Source organism: Mytilus galloprovincialis, chromosome 11 (genome assembly GCF_965363235.1).
Source record: "Mytilus galloprovincialis chromosome 11, xbMytGall1.hap1.1, whole genome shotgun sequence".
Classification (NCBI taxonomy): Eukaryota; Metazoa; Mollusca; class Bivalvia; order Mytilida; family Mytilidae; genus Mytilus; species Mytilus galloprovincialis.
The window spans coordinates 15,486,645-15,504,586 of NC_134848.1; the positions used below are offsets into that span (position 1 = coordinate 15,486,645).

Sequence of the window (17,942 nt, forward strand, 5' to 3'; positions counted from 1 at the left end):
AGGGGGGGTTCCAATTACATGTCCCCATTTAAATGCATTGATCGTCCAAAAAAAGGGGGGGTTCCAACCCCCCCGGAACCCCCCCTCTGGATCCGCGCCTGACTTTTCAAGAACTCTGATCTACCAAACAATATTGAAAATTAAGAGATTAGGGATGAATTTTGTGTTTAGAATTGACTGAAAAAAAATCGATATTTGATTAATCAAAATAATCACTGGAATAACATGAATAATCAGACTGCAGCATGTTGACTAATCGAATCAGCTTTTAATGTATGCATTAATGCAGGAATTTGGTAACAGACTTTCCTATTTGTAATAATTGTGAATGTCATATATATTTGTAGTGTTTAGGACGATTAGCTCAAACATATTTAAAGATGTTTATTCAATGCACACCATATATACATGTATACTGTGTACTGCTTTAAACATTAGTACAAAATTGATATTTACTATCAGTGTTTTAATAGATATAGGAGGAGTGCCCATGAGACAACTCTCCATCCAAGTAACAATTTATAAAAGTTAACCATTATAGGTCAAGGTACGGTCTTCAACACGGAGCCTAGGCTCACACTGAACAGATATATAGACATGTATACTGTACTGGTTTATATGCACAAAATGGATATTTTACTGATCAGTGTTTTAATGCTTTAAAAATTTAGTTATATTCATACCATGAAAAAACATTTTATAGACCAATGTTTTTCATTTATAATATTAATAAATGAAAGTAATAATGGATTAATGGAAAAACTTTCTACAACTGACCGATTTTACAATCCTAAAATTGATAATCACTTATGGTCCCATCATTCTTAAATGTCATTAGAGAAACGAATTAAGGCTACTAACAAGAGGAAATCATCTGTCTGAACACACATTTATCTTTCTGCTCAATTTCAAATTTTATTTATAATAGCTATCAATATGAAACTGACAAAATTATGATCTTGTATTAATAAGAGCTTCAATATTATTATTTCAGATGTTGTAACAGTTATCCTGTCAGTTAATCTCTGGACCAGGCGTTGATTATATGAAATCATCCACTTAACAGCTGACTGTAGGTTATTAGTGATACAAACAGCTGGTCACTGAGTTTTCTTTATTCTTTATATTCTACACCCTTTTAGGCCAATTAAAATTAATTGCTAGATTTTCATCCCCGCCCGCCCCTCTGAAATCGTCCCGCCCCGATTTTTTTTATTTAGAAAAATTTACGATTTCCGGATTTTGTTCATTTCTGTTACCGGTAACCGTCAATACTTTCGTTTCATTCAAACTTCCTGTTTCAAATTTCGATTTTCATATTTCTTGTTTCGAGTACTTTAAAACCATTGTATCTTGACACAGATGACAAGATCATCTACGGAGAATAGAGATAGATTACCAGAAGGGCATGAAATATTCGGGTTACGAGTAATACGCTGTGTCCAAGAACGCAAATCGCGGTATGTGTTGCATACCATTGTATTTGCATAATTTATGGGGACTACAAACCATCACTTAAAAAGTAGTCCAATTTCTCCATGATTTTAATGTTTACAATGTTTACTGGAAATATGTTTCTAAAGTAGCAAATAATTGCATGTAGAACAGTCGTTGCCAATCAGAGATATCTACTTAAGAATTTGATTTGATTCTTTATACATGTTTACACATGTACATGGTATAAGCTAATTATAACACTTGCACATATATATATGAAGTTTACGTCACAAGAAGGTTTCATATTAAATAAAATTTAAAAAATAAAATCCTCCCACCCACCCCATTTTTTTCAAAACTTTGGATGAAAATCTACTAATTAATTTTAGTTGGCCTTATCCTTCATTTTTATTTTGATAGCCTTATTTGCCCTGAGTTTTATATGTTTTCCCTATTTTTCTCTTTTTCTATTATATTTTTTGCCCTCTATTATTCACTTTTCACCCATTATTCTCTATTCTTTATTTTTTGCCTATTTTTTCCTGATCTTTATATTGTTTTGACCTCTTTATTCTACACTTTCATCCATGATTCCCTTTTCGTTATTTTTAGCCTATTTTTTTCTCTTTTCTTTACAATTATTGCCCTTTATTCTACGCTTTCCATCATTTTCCCTCTATTTTCAGAAATAACTCATGGCAGTTGCAGATTTGCTCTCATTTAACCATGGGTTGGTTATTTATATTTGATTATCTTACCTTGAGCGTTATAGCACCAAGTGCTGAGATCATTTTCAAAGGCTAATAACTAGAGGGAATGAGTCCAAATGACACGTTACATCTATAAAATATTGTTCTGCCTAATTTAATTTTTTTTCAGGTTATTGCTTTTAAAGTCATAAGAAACCTCAAGTCAAAAAAAATAATGCATATGTTTTTTATAACTCAATGGATAGTTTTCATTATAAAACTTATGTACATATACTTTTTTCTGAAGAAAATTCTTTAATTTAATCATATTTAGAAGAAGTTTACTTTATTTGAATTGCTTCCTTCCAGCAAGCAATTCCCCCCGACATATTTTCCGTATGCAAGGTGACCTCAGTTTGACCCATCTCGTAAAAATCCGGTGACCACAATACGCATGGATGTGCTTAAAATAAACTATTATCTGTATTTACATGTTAAACACGTGCTCAATTTCCATGCTTTTTTGTTTATTTTTCGTCAATTGTTGACAAACAGGTGACAATTGTTAAACTTCGGCTTCAAAACACGAACTTTAATTACCTGCCATATTTTCACAACAACACTGACCGATTGAAAAAAAAATTGACGATTATACGAAATTTACACGAAAAAAATGATAAATTCGAGTACAAAAGACTAAGTTTATGATGTTTGTATGCGTTGGTTCAAGAATTGGAAGAACATTATTTTTTACCGGTCACTCGTTTCTTATGACTTTAATGTGAAAATGAAAAAATATGATATCATTTTTTGGGAGCAGCAACATTGTTATCTCAGATGTTATAAAAGTTACCATTTAACTAATCTGTCTATAAAAATAACTTGCAGAAATATATGGGGTCAACAGCTGACAGCAGAAGGGTTATTAGTGAAACAGCTGGTCATCTGAATTGTAATTATAACTTATAACAATCAAATCTCCACTCCACAATAGTTTATATCCAAAAATAGCAAAGGCAACAGATTTTTTAAACAAAAATTACAAAAAATATGCCAAAGTTCAATATTTGTGGGTCAAATTGTTACTATATGTTTACTGAAAAATGTTTAAGTTCCAAAGTCTGCAAAAATGGTCAAGATAACATTCCAAAAAAAAGTGATATTAGATGCACAACTTCAACTTCTATGTGTATTTTCGGGGTCTGACTGGAAAACTGTACAATTTAAAACACATATACAAAGGTACATGTACCCACTTTCCCAACCTCCCTACTGACTGTCACTGCAATTAGACTCTTTTAGTGGCAGCTCCAGGACTTTCAAAGAAGGAACCAGTAGGTCCACTAAAAACATTGGAAACAGGCATTTAAACATAAAATTGAGAATGGAAATGGGGAATGTGTCAAAGAGACAACAACCCGACCAAATAAAAAACAACAGCAGAGGGTCACCAACAGGTCTTCAATGTAGCGAGAAATTCCCGCACCCGGAGGCGTCCTTCAGCTGGCCCCTAAACAAATATATATACTAGTCCAGTGATAATGAACGCCATACTAATTTATCCTTATAATGCCTCACAAATATTTGTTTTCTTTCATAAAATTGGGATGTATGGGTGCCTTTTTGCCACCAACTCCCCTTCAGACCTTTTTGGCTGGCACCTGTTGTATCTGTATGTAACATCAAGGGTGAGGATAAAGGGTGGTTCCAACAATCTAAAACAACACTTATTGTCGAAAACAAGAAGGATTTCAACCCCCAGAACCCCAACCCCCTCTTAATATGCCACTAAACATAACATTTGCTTGTGCTGATCAAAATAGCATACATACTGCATGCATATATTAAAAGAACGTCATGTTGTACTTATATATATCTGTATGCAAATTTGCTATTGTATTCTCAGTGCAAATCAAAACAACATGTACTGTGCATATAGAATGTCATTCATGTTATTTTCTGCTCTATAAAAATAAGACTGATTACATAATGGTATGTAAATTGGTGAGGTCAAATAACTGATCATCTCTTCCAATGTTTCAATCATTAAATGTCAAATAATATAACTGATACTCTTTATAAATGTCAAATAATTATATAATTTGTATTAATAATTTACTCACTTGGGTCCAAATTGATACAATTAATCCATCATTTATTCCCTTTAACAGTGACGAATTTTCCACTTCTTGGTCAGACAGAAATTAAATATATTCTAATATCCAAATTATGAATTAATATGATTAAAATTTCTCCTTTACGTTTTAACAATACAAGTCGCCACTATTTGAAACAAAAAAGCTTTATATTTCCTCGAAATTTTATACGAAAAATTAATCAAATGTTATCTTGTATTACAAATATCCATTAATTCACTATCTGCAACCTATCATCAGCAGTTATGTTTATTTTCCTAGATCAATATCACAGTTTGTGTTACATAATCCTTAAACCCTCACGATTGCATCACAATCTACAGCCAGTCTGTGCATTAAATGATTGCATCATAATCTACTGTGCATTTACAGCTAATCTAATCCAGGTGTTAACAGTAATGAGGTCAATAAACAATTGCAACCCTACCTAAGGACAGTCAAAATATTGCTACAGCTAATTACACTTTAATTGGATGCAGTTGTATAAGTTCACCTGAAAACATGACTCAGAGCTGATTCATCCCACTAGTCAACCTGAGTACTTTCTGATTAGTGATTGGTTAATGTTCAATATTAATTGATTATTTAAACACTGAAAGTGATGACAGCTGACAAATTTTGAAAAAAAAGATTTTTGATTTTGAAAATTAAAAAATAAATAAATATTTAACATATTTACCATGAATCAAAATAAGACTTTTAAAATTAATCAATTTGAATGTGTTTTTTTATAGAAAATTTTCTTCGTCATGCAGCCACCCCAAGGGTGACTGGGGTATAGAAATATAGTCACTTGGTCTTCTCCTGACCGCCAGTAAAACAATTGCTGAAGTGGGGCGTCGGTTTGGCTGTGCCGGATGTATCAAGTTTGCAGTCACTTCCGGTCAGAAGGGGGTCGTTAAATCTGATGCCTCGTCTAAAGAGAGTGCCACGCTCTTTGCACGTTAAGAACCCTTGCAACAACTCTTTGAGGGGTCCGTAGGTGGCCTGTTGCAAGGCAAAATTTCTGTCCCTATCCAATATATTCTCATTTTCCAGTGGCAGTCCAAATTTTCCTGACCATCATCCTAGATGGCCTCTATTACAACAACCTACCTATTGTATTTATTGTGAACTTGTTCTTGTCCTGTATATGCATGAAATATTTGCCACTGGATGTTAAGCAACCAACAATCAATCAATCAATCATCATGCAGCTGGTGTGTTAAACAAAATATCCTGATTTTGTTATATTAAATGTGTAAAATACCCTTCGTTTATTATGCTTTATGTAAAAATTAAATAAGATCAAATTCCTGAAATATCAAAAGATATAGTTTTCCACTTTATCTTCTATGGTATAAATTAGATATTATATACCTTATCAGACTGACACCTTCTGTGTTAAAAAAATTGAGAATGGAAACAGGGAATGTGTCAAAGAAACAGCAACCCAGACCAAAGTGTAGAAAACAGCCAAAGGCCCTTATGGGTTTTAATTCAACACAGTGAGAATACATGTATATTTACACTAGCATATTTACCATGCATTCAACTTCCCTTAGCCAACCCTTAAATCTGCCTTTGAACTATATTATATATTTTTTGGTTTATTTTAATTACAGCTAGTTCATCAAATATACATTTACTCCCCTTTATTATACAACCCTTATATATAAGTCTTTGTGATTCATTTCATTTGATAAAAAATTGTAAATCTTTATCATACTATTTAGATGGTCTCCATCTTTTAGTGGAGTACAATATGTAATAAGAAATGCTTAAAGATAAAATGTGGACAATAAGTGTTTATTTGGTCCTATTATCATGTCCCAGACAAACAGCTATATCTTTTGTTTACATTTTTGATTTAATAAATTTTCATCACAATGGAAGAAATCTCAAGAGCTTATTTACAAGAACACGTTGATAAACAAGGTATGTCGCCTATGGAGTAATATTACACACAGATATATGCAAAACATTACGTAACCATGGTAATTCATTAAAAGCGATTGTTGCAAGATTTTCAAAGGGAATGTTTGTTATTGTTGGTGACAGTAATTTAATGTTAAATAATATCTTTGTACATTAATATTCTATTGATATTATTGTTGAGGCCAAACATATGTTTACTTGTTTTCTGCCCTTCTAGCAGAAAAAACGAATTGACTAAGGTTATGTAGGTAAAAAAAATAAAAAAACATTTAAGTTGGTTCTTTTAAAGTGTTGAATGAAAAATGTTTGAACTTGAACAATATGTAATCAAGACAAGAATGTTTATTTAATGTGTAAGGGTAGGAATGAAAAGTTCAGACAAATAGGGAGGCAGGAACCAACCAAGAGGGGTATATATCAGGGTTTGAAATTAGCAAGGGATCACTCTCCGATATCCCCTAAAATTTGGTGTGGGCTACTAAAATTTCTGCTTTTCTTATATTGCACTATATAAATTGGCCACCAAGCTGTTGGCAGCTAAAAATGTACCATGCCAAAATTTTAACTTTAATTCCTGTATATTTTGACACCGGGTAATGTATGTATATTTTCATATATTATATAATTCATATTTTTGTTTTTACCTGGAAAATGTAAACCCTGATTTGTAAACGATGGATCAGTATACAATCATTTTATCTAATAAATTTGTTCTATAATCCTGACAGAATAAAATTGAAGACTTTTAATTTCCTAAACATACAATACTGTTATCAGGGCTTTAAAGTTTACACAGAACTGATATAAAATGGAAAGCTATTAATTTTTGTATTAAATACACACTTACATGATGTTCATTTCCTACACCGATACATGAACTCAAACATTACTGGCTGCAACAAATGAAGTCCGAGATTTGCTCTAACACTTTGGACAGCCATTGTGGGGACTTGTTCGGGCAGTCTCACATCAGTGTGTCAGACCTCTTAAGAAATTCATGACTACAACTAATGTAGTCCAAGATTGCTCTAACACTTTGGACAGCCATTGTGGGGACTTGTTGGGGCAGTCTCACATCAGGGTGTCAGACCTCTTAAGTAATTCCTGACTAGAACTTAAGTAGTCTGAGATTACTCTATTTTCAAACATACTATTTTGGGATAGTATTTTCGATAGGGGCAGAAATTTTGCTTTGCAGCCGAAGGCCATCAATGGGTCTTCAATGCAGGGAGGGTTGTGGACTTGTCCAACTTGTGGAGAGCAAAAATATTCTCTTTTGTTATAAAGTTTAGTTTACTAATGATTTTTACTCTCTAAAGTCAACTTGATTGTAAGTCGAGATATGAAGCAAATAAATGTATTTGCTGTATTTTCATGATTATTTATTTTAAATTAATTGGAAAGCTTTTACAAACTTGTGTCCTATTTATTCAAGAAGCAATAAATAATAGCAAATACATGTACCTGGTACATGCATGGAAAATTTCAAGTTCATTGGAATTCTTTTATAAATGGTTCTGTTTATTAGTGTGTCAAGACTCTAGGATCAATGAATAATATAAAATAAAATGAATGTACTTGGTACATGTATGGAAAATTAATGTACATTTGTATGTATCTGACTAGTAATTTATTTTCAACACATTAACCGGTCAAACAAATTAAATGACCAGACTATTAACTGAAATTTAACTATTCATAGGGATTAATCTTTTGATCCCAGTTATAAAAATGTTTATAATACTATTTACATGTTATAACTGACTTTTCACCCTCGAGCTACAGGACTTTTTATAAACTGGTAACAGTTTAACATTTAATTTAAAGTTAACAATAAGGTAAAATATCTTGACACTCATAAGGCTTGATCATATAATTTGTTATAAATCTTGACACTAAGGCCAAATGAATAAATATGGTCATTCATACTGTAGCCTGTAGTTCAGTGGTAGTCGTAGGTTCATAAAAGAAAGAAGATGTGGTATGATTGCCAATGAGACAACTCTCCAAAAGAGACAGAATGACACAGAAATCAACAGCTGTCTGTTTTTTGTCAATTGCTTTGTTATAAATTAGGCCCTTAGTTATCTCAAATTTTTCATTGTTCCTGAGAAGGCCTTTTAAGCCAACTACCAGTATAAGGTGACATTGGTTTTTTTCTCATTGTCGAAGGCTGTATTGTTGTCTTTAATTGCTTTATCTATTTTATTTGCACTTTGGTATTACCTGTACTTATCCAAAAAGTTTTAACCGAAAATTATCCATAATAGGACAGGAATTTCAAATATAAAAACTGACTTTTTAATTTTGATAGCATAATTTCTCTGCAGTCATGGCAGTATTTTATCAAAATGATAACATTTAATTTTTGAGTGTGTGTCTGTTGACAGTTTGTTAAAAAAACACAATATAAAATGGAGGCAAAAATTCTAAATTTACTACTAACCTAAAATTTCATGTACAACTCAATTACTTATAAAAATTCTTACCTTCAACTCGTTTTCACCTTAAGAATAAATTATGAAACTATTTTCCTGTTTATAGTTTAGAATATTTAATCCTACATCAAAGTTTGTAACATAAAATAAAACCTCTTATTTATAAATACAAAACACTTCAAAATGCCTTTCTCACTGACAAGGCAAGATAGATCTTATTAAAGATTCACGATACTTGAAGATCTTCGCCGCACAGGTATTTTTAAGGTAAATAAACAAAGTTTATCTCTCCGACTTCATTTGTCAAATATCATTTAAAAGATTAAACTTATATGCTTTAAATATACTGAGCGGTAATAAAAATGCACTGCTTAGTGCTAGTTTAAAATTCAATAAATATTCATGTACCTGTTTAAAGTTAGGACGGCGAACACTTGTCATGTGTTTTGTTTGAAAATGCTATACAATGATTTGCTGTTGATAGCAGATTAATGATATTTTCTGTATATAAATTTATTCACAACTTTTTAATGCTGTGCATGATTTTTGCACAGAATTTTAAACGCATGAACATTTGTATTTTAATTTTGGTCTAAATATCAGCATTACTGAAAATGGCCATTATAAATTTATATAGTAAAATTATGGAAAGTTTTTTCTATACAAATAGGATTTTGAATGAATAAGCATATTCACCTGCGGAAAAGTATATTGAGCGCTCAAAACATCTTCTGCTTTTACATGCATAATTTTTGTAAAAAACGTTTGATGTACAATTGTTTTTGGTAAATAATTGCCATTTATTACACACATTTCTCTTTAAATATGGAATTAACAATTACTGTCTTTTGTTTCGGTAAATATGAGGTTTAATTGACTTTTGAAAAACTACATACTTACCTTATTAATAGACAGTAATTGTATAATATCTAACTAAGAATGACCCATGCTTTAATAATTTGCATACCCAATGGTTGCAAGATTAATTTTTAACTATATATTTCATGTCTACATGGTCTATATAGCTTGTTGTCGGTCAAGAGGAAATCCTTCCAAAATAAATAAACATCAGATAAAACAAAAAAAAACTTCCTTAATTTAATACATCTTATTTCATCATTCCAAATAATATTTAAATAATCTCAGAAAGTGGTGTTTTTTGTATTTACAGTTTATAATGTCCCATTGGTTAGCTGGTGTTTAATAAATGTAGGTGAAATGCAACTATGTTCAAATTGTCATGAATCTGGGCAGAAAACAGAAGAAGCAGAGAAGCCCCTCCTTTCCTTCCAGTCACCATTGACAGTGGCAGATCCTGGGAGGGGAAGAGAGGGAGGGTAGAACAATCAATGCATTTGAATGGGGACATATATTTTCTTTAAGCGGTGAGTGTAACCTTAAATATTTACACCTTGAGCAAAAGGTTATACAAATTAAATACCTTGCATTTTATCAGACATTTATATTTTAGATGTTGTATTATAACACTGAGGTCAATCAAGGTCAAACTGATAACTAATGATCCATTAACATATTATGACACCTTAAAGATGGCCTTGGACCTAATATACCCCAAAGTCGGCTGAACTCTTCAGATCTTCTTGTAAACTAAATGAATCAATTCTTTTAAATTTCTTGATACATGTTAAACCTATAGACATAGGTCTTTGTTTCAAGAATATTTCGTGGCAAATGGAAGCAGTATGCTTCAAAATTTTAAGAAGTTATCTAAGTGCTATCCCAGTGTCTAAAAAATACAACACTGAAATTTACAGAGAATAATTTAGAAAATTTTCCAAAAACTTTATTTATCCAATCAAAATCAAAATTCAATAAATTGGACATGAAAGACCAAGGTTCTCCCTTAACAGCACCTACATGTACAAGTTGAAGCAGTCTTGGTGCATGATTTTCAGGAACACCATATTAGGATACTGTGCATCCTCAAGACACAAATCTATTAATCTTTATGATGATAAAAAGTATTAGAAAACAAGCTTCATGTCAAAATTTTAACAAAAATTGTCTTCCGTTTTCATGAGTTGCTTGCAAATTACGAAAAAAATCAGATGGAAACGACCTCACAGCATCTTTCCAAAAACTCATAATGATAATCTGGGACGAAAATTTTTAACACAATATCACAAGTCACCAATCTCTGTGATATACATATGTAGCTGTCACAGTTATTCAAAAATCTGACAGTCTCAGAGCACACACATCATCATCATCATCATGATGCAACAAAATAATGAATAATTTACAATAAAATAAATAACAGATTTACACAAACTCATGATCTATAAAAAAAAATATATATATAGTGTTCTTCAGAAATAAATGCAAAGGTCTAAATATGAGACCAGAGAATATGTTACATATTCTACTGTACATCATACATACATGTACATGACACTTGACAGTGACTTGTTTGTGGAAAATTATGCATGATGATGATAAATTTTGTAAGGAGACTGATCAGCTTGAATTTGCTGGATTCTTGGGCAAAATTTTGGTCGGAGTGTATTAAAATTTATAGGTATATTGCATCAAATCATGGTCTACATGACACACATATTCGCTTACCGTAAATATTAGTAGTATTTTTGGTGAATGTTCAGTTCGAACGTGCTATTCCCGATATGGTTGAAGTTAAAAGTCTAGAGATATTCCAAACTTCCGAGAACTTCCGAATAATTACGCGCCAAATATATTATAAAATCAAAGTACTGAAGTACTGACTTTGGATGACCGCAATTTAAGTTCTTGTGGATGGTCACCTGAAAGTGAGGATTAGGTGCATAGATATTTTTGTTTATGAGACAATTTTATACATGGATGGTTTATAAATGACAGGGAATTCAACCCCACCGTTATAACGATTATATATAAGACTATGCTATACAAATCCTTCATCATTATATTGATCAATATGCATACCTGACAACTTTTCATGCATTTGCGTGCAAGATGGCTCTTTTAGTTCTATGAAACCATGAAGGGGGCCTTGTAATGTATTTTTATGTTGTTGTTTGGCTTCTTCATTCTTTTAAAAGTCAATAGCCATTATAAAACGAACTGTTTCGTTTAAAATTGTCACGGACAAAATTGCTCTTTCAAAATTTCCATTTTGGAGCTTTTATTGGGGAAATCCCCCGAAAATAGTGACAGTTGGCAGGTATGAATATGGAATTTGGCTAAAAGAGGGACGAAAGATACCAGAGGATACCAGTCAAACTCATAAATCGAAAATAAACTCACAACGCCACGGCTTAAAATGAAAAAGACAAACAGACATACTATATATGGTAGCACTCCACAGTTAGAAAATAAAATTAAAATTGAGCCACAAAATGTTTTATCATCTCCTGTTCCTGGATTTCTAATACATTAATTAACCTAACTGTTTGTGCTGTACATGTGCATATGTATGTAATCAGTATATTCCATAGATTTGATTTTCAAAAGTTAAAAGAGTGAAAATTAATTCCTTTTATGTGTATCCATGGCAACATTCTGCATTTATTTACCATAAAATATTGCAAAAAGGGGGGTGGACATGTCACATATCCCCCCAAAATTTGGATCAAACTAGAATTTCAATGCCTTTGAGTGATAAAATTGAGAAAGGAAATGGTGAATATGTCAAAGCGACAACCACCCGACCATAGAGCAAACAACAGCCGAAGGCAACCAATGGGTCTTCAATGTAGCGAGAATTCCCGCACCCGTAGGTGTCCTTCAGCTGGCCCCTAAAATATGCATAATAGTACAGTGATAATGGACGTCATACTAAACTCCGAATTATACACAAGAAACTAAAATTTAAAATCATACAAGACTAACAAAGGCCAGAGGCTCCTGACTTGGGACAGGCGCAAAATTGCGGCGGGGTTAAACATGTTTATGAGATCTCAACCCTCCCCCTATACCTCTAGCCAATGTAGAAAAGTAAAAGAATAACAATACGCACATTAAAATTCAGTTCAAGAGAAGTCCGAGTCTTATGTCAAAAGATGTAACAAAAGAAAATAAATAAAATGACAATAATACATAAATAACAACAGACTACTAGCAGTTAACTGACATGCCAGCTCCAGACCTCAATTAAACTGATTGAAAGATTATGTCTTCATCATATGAATATCAGGTACAATCCCTCCCGTTAGGGGTTTAGTATCATACTATCATAAAATATATGAGAAGAACATAACCCGTGTCATGCCAACAACTGTTTTTTTAGAAGTAAATGTGTTTAGTTCCGATGCAAAGACCCTATCAGTGAATCAATGTTAAAGCCAAAATATGCAATCTTTAATGACCTGACAACAGTATCGTAACTATATCCCCTTTTACTTGATACCTTTTTAGAAACTGTTTTCATAAATCTTCCTAATGATCAAATAAAAAATGGGTGTCTTTCGCCTCATTTTTTCGTAAAATCCAATCACAAAGTTCGTGCGATTAATAGACTGGGATCCCGCTATATATAATCACCTTGTTCTATAGATATATGAAATATGTAATATGCACATTGATCTAGACAGGCGAACCAGTCTAGTGCGATTAAAAGTTGGAAAAAAAACATTACAATAATTGCCGGACCATTGTATGGTAGGGACATGCAAATACGGACTGTCATACAGAAAACAGCCTATATTACATACATTACATAATCTTGATGTTCATATAAACCCAATACAAAGACTATTTTAATACTCAGCTATCCAAAAAGGAATTTTATTGCACATTAGCTCTCATATTTGAAAAATCCACAGGGGCCAAAATGCGAAACTACACACCTAACTGTGGAGTGCTACCTATAGTACACAAGAAACAACATAGAAAACCAAAGACTGAGCAACACGAACCCCACCAAAAACTGGAGGTTGGCAAAAATATAAACTAAGTAATTAAAAAACAGATTTCAGGCTCAAAATCTTCACTTAAATTTTATCATTTTCTCGTCTCCATTTTTTTAAATACAGAGAGGAAAACGCCTCGGCGACACAATCAGTCCTACATTGTTTACCGGAACAGTTAATGATATAAATATGTCATGTTTTAGATGAACAATGCAGACCACTTAAACTAGTTAATTAAGATATAGATAGTCTTCTCTTTGCAGATGACATAATTTTACAATCAGAAACTAAAGATGGACTTCAAAATAGTATGAATAAATTAGCATGCCCAATACTGTGATAAACGACACATTTAGCAAACACATTGAAGACTAAATCCATGTTATTTCAGAAAAAAACCTGCAAACTAGAAAAATCAGTGTGCATTTCTCATTGTCAATTATGCGGGAGAGGAAATGTTTTGCAAAATTTTAAACCGTAAGTGACTCATAAAAATTGAAAACCTAATACAAATTTGACTTCGCATGACAGTAAGGGAGCTACCATTTGATTTTTATGGGGGGGCTAGGATGCAAAATTTTGTCCTGCATTTTTTTTTAGCTGTAATCTCTGTCCTGCCTTTTTATTTTTCACTCTGTTCGGTCCTGCCTTTTTTTTTTAGTTTATCCTGCCTATTTTTTTCAAATATCATCCTAGCCCCCCATAAAAATCAAATGGTAGCTCCCTAACAGATAACAGTAGTTTTCGTCATAGAAGGAACCAACAAACGTTCTAAAAGATTGGTTTAATACTAAGTAACTTGCACTAGGGTTTACCACGAATGTCGAATAAGTAGTCACACAAAAATGTTACATGAATACACGGATCGGTGAAAAATTATCACATTTAGGAAGCTGCCATTTGATTTTTATTTGGAGGGAGTCTAGAATGAAATTGGGAAAGAGTAGGACAGGAGTTTTGAGTTAAAAAAAAAAGCATAATATGTCACTTTACCAAAACTAAAAGGCAGGACCGTATCTCTATGTATATAGAGTGAAAAATAAAAAGCCAGGAAAGATTACAACTAAAAAAACATCTAGGACTTTCATCCAAGCGCCCCACTAAAAACCAAATGGTAGCTCCCTTATTCAGAAATGAACAAATATGTCAAGTCGTTGCTAAAACCGGCTTTAAAATATTAATTGTTAGTAGGTACACACACACATAAAGTTGGGAAAATATAAGATCGTCCTTATGTAAAATTAATAAACTAAGTCTTTTGATTTAGAACCTTTATTGATTTATTGATCTTTCGAAATTATGTTTTGTTTGGACCACTGCACATAGTTTTTTTACAACTCATTTTGTAAAACACTAGACCAATGTGCAATGTTCATACACAATTGTTCTTCATTTAAAAAAACAAAACCGATTGCAAAATTGTATTGATATTCCAATGCCAAAAATCGGAACATGACGAAAATCATAATTTCTGAAGAATCGAAATGTATATAGTGTAAGTGGTAAACACTAGTGGTAAAGCTTGAAAGGGTGGGGTTTTTTTTTTTGGCGAGGGTTGATTTTTTGGGGAACTGGAAAAAAAAAACGTAAGCGTGGTTGTCAGTTTACTCGTAGTCCAGAGTGAAATTTGAATAACATGATTTTAAATTTAGTAGTCAACACCTTCTTTTTTCGAGAACTTATTTTTTGTATTTTGTATTTACATTGATATCATAGATCAAATTTATTCGATCAGTGTATGTTCACTTGTGTTAATATGTATTTTGATTGAGTTAATCCATTTCAATTAACATGGTATAGTTTAGTGTGTCTTTCTATGTTGTGATGTTACACTATTGTTACAGGTAAGGATGAAGGCAGGTACCTATTAAAACGTTTAAGCCCGCTGCATTTGTTTGCACCTGTCATAAGTAATGAATCATTAGTTGTCGTTTGTTGATGTGGTTCGTAAGTGTTTCTCGTTTCTCGTTTTTTATATACATTGGACCGTTGGTTTTCCCGTTTGAACGGTTAAAATTACATTCGTCATTAATGGGGCCTTTTATAGAAGGAACCGTGTTGCAGACCTTACTTAGCCTATAATGGTTAACTTTTACAACTTGTGGATGGAGTGTTGTCTTATTGAATCCACATCTTCTTATATCTATGTATATAAAATTGTGTGTTCTTCCTTTTCAAAAGTGTTAAAAAAATCTATGATGTATAAAATTAAAAGAGTCGATAAATACCTTGCACGGACGGAGAACGAATAAATCAAAAGAAAAAGAAAACGGACAAATCGCGGTATTGGTTTTGCTCATTGTTGAAGGCAAATAGTTATTAATTTCTGTGAAATTTGGTCCTTACCTGAGAGATGTCTCATTGGCAATCATACCACATCTTAACCATACCATATAGAAAACAAGTATGCACACGCTGAAATTTATCACTTCTTTACTAATGAGAGGAATATCATTATGATTGTCACATTTAATATATCCAAGTGGACTTGAAATTAAAGATACTACCGACACAGATAAATTTGCTTCATAATTATACCTTTTTCTCGAAATGACTACTGATGGTAGGTTGAATACCAAAATTTATGACAATTGTTATCAAAGGTTCCAGGATTATAATTTAGTACACCCGACGCGCGTTTCGTCTACATAAGACTCAGCAGTGACGCTCATATCAAAATATTTATAAAGCCAAACAAGTACAAAGTTGAAGAGCATTGGGGACCCAAAAGTCCAAAAAAGTTGTGCCAAATACGGCTAAGGTTATCTATGCCTGGGATAAGAAAATCCTTAGTAACATCCCAGCGGCACCAGCATATGGAGTATATGTGTCTCAATTGATACGTTACTCTATAGAGCTAGCTCAAAGTATGTTGATTTTGTTGAACGAGGAATATACTGCTTTCTCAAAAGTTGCTAAGACAGGGCTATGAATCAATCAAAATAAGGTCATCACTCAAGAAATTTTACGGTCGCCATCATGAGCTGATTGGCCATTATGACAAAAGTGTGTCAGAAATCATATCTGATTATTATTTATAACTGTTGATGTAAATGTCCTTTGGTTTTGTGAGTCTGTGTTTACTCCTTGGTTTTGATTGTTATTGTCTGTTATTAATTAATTGATTTATTGTTTCAAATTTTGATAGTCCTAAATATAAAGCTTTATTACAACTATCAAATAAACCTAACATGACGGTAATGCGGTCAAGGTCATATAAACCAAACAAGAAATGTACCCCTTACAATCATTCAAGACACTAATTATAGTTGATCTATTGCGTATAGTGTCTAAAAAATAGACTTAACTAAGAAAACTAAACATTGACCAATGAAACATGAAAATGAGGTCAGGTCAGATAGGCCATATTAGGCAGACATGTACAGCTTACAATTCTTCCATACAACACATATAGTGGACCTATTGCTTATAGTTTAAGAAAAACAGACCGAAACACAAAACACTGAGCAACGAACCTTGAAAATGGATTCAAGGTTAGATGACACCTGCCAGCTAGACAAGTACACCGTACAATCATTCCATACAACAAATATAGTAGACCTTTTGCATACAGTATAAGAAAAACACAGCAAAACACACAAACTTAACTAGAACCACTGAAGAATGAAAATGAGGTCAAGGTCAGATGACACCTGCAAGTTGGGCATCTACACCTTACAATCATTCCATAAACAAAATATAGGTGATATTTTGCTTATAGTATCTGAGATATTGACTTAACCTTGTTCACTGATCAATGAAATGAGGTCAAAGGCATGTGAAAATCGTCTGACGACATGAAGACCTTGCAAGACAACAACCAGACACAGGAAAAGCTTGTATTGCTGTTCATCAGTATCTTAGTCACAGTGGGGTTATTGCCTTGGATCGACTCTAGTTTAAGCAGAATAATTTGATTCGTTCAAATTTCATTACTCTGTCTTCTTTTGTGTTAGTTTCAGAGGAAATGCAATTATGTTTTCTTGAGGTTTTCCCAGGTTGGATGTAATATTAAAATCCAAACTGAAAATATTTACTGCTCAACATGGTTTGAAATGTATGAGCATTCAAGCATTCTATTACACTAGTTAAACAATTTGGATATGTTGAAACTGGGTTAAAACAAGTGGAAACGAAGGATATAAAGCATTTTTTTAACTGTTCTATGAAAACTAGTAAACTAGTTTGGGGAGCAAATACGAATTTTGTTGGGGTTCTTGTTGCTTAGTCTTTAGTTTTCTATGCATCGTGTGTACTATTATTTGTCTGTTTCTTTTTTAGCCATGGTTTGTCAGTTTCTTTGCTAACTATGAGTTTGTATGAACCTCTAGTATCTTTTATTCCATAGATAATTTCCCACAGAACTACAGTTCATTAATTCTGCTATTCTGTTGGATCACCAATATCTTGTACCATAATAACCCATGCAAAATTTAACGT

General features: G+C 32.5%; 1 protein-coding gene and 1 long non-coding RNA gene across 4 annotated transcripts in view; one reads left to right on the forward strand and one right to left on the reverse strand.

Annotated features, from left to right (window-relative positions):
* The window catches only part of LOC143051725 (coronin-2B-like), a 55,901-nt gene extending 44,599 nt beyond the window's left edge, over positions 1-11,302 (reverse strand). Inside the window, exon 1 of one of the 3 annotated variants that reach the window (XM_076224631.1) lies at positions 11,224-11,302. The gene's annotated coding sequence lies outside the window, so the exon portion shown is untranslated. Of the gene's footprint in view, positions 1-4,249; positions 4,401-8,688; positions 8,846-11,223 lie in introns of those variants that run through there. The other 2 variants (XM_076224632.1, XM_076224633.1) reach the window with 2 other exon arrangements.
* Positions 9,816-10,669, forward strand: LOC143051078 (uncharacterized). Its single transcript, XR_012970578.1, has 2 exons — positions 9,816-10,022; positions 10,509-10,669. It is a non-coding gene; the product is annotated as an uncharacterized LOC143051078 (long non-coding RNA).
* Positions 11,303-17,942: the final 6,640 nt, after the last annotated feature.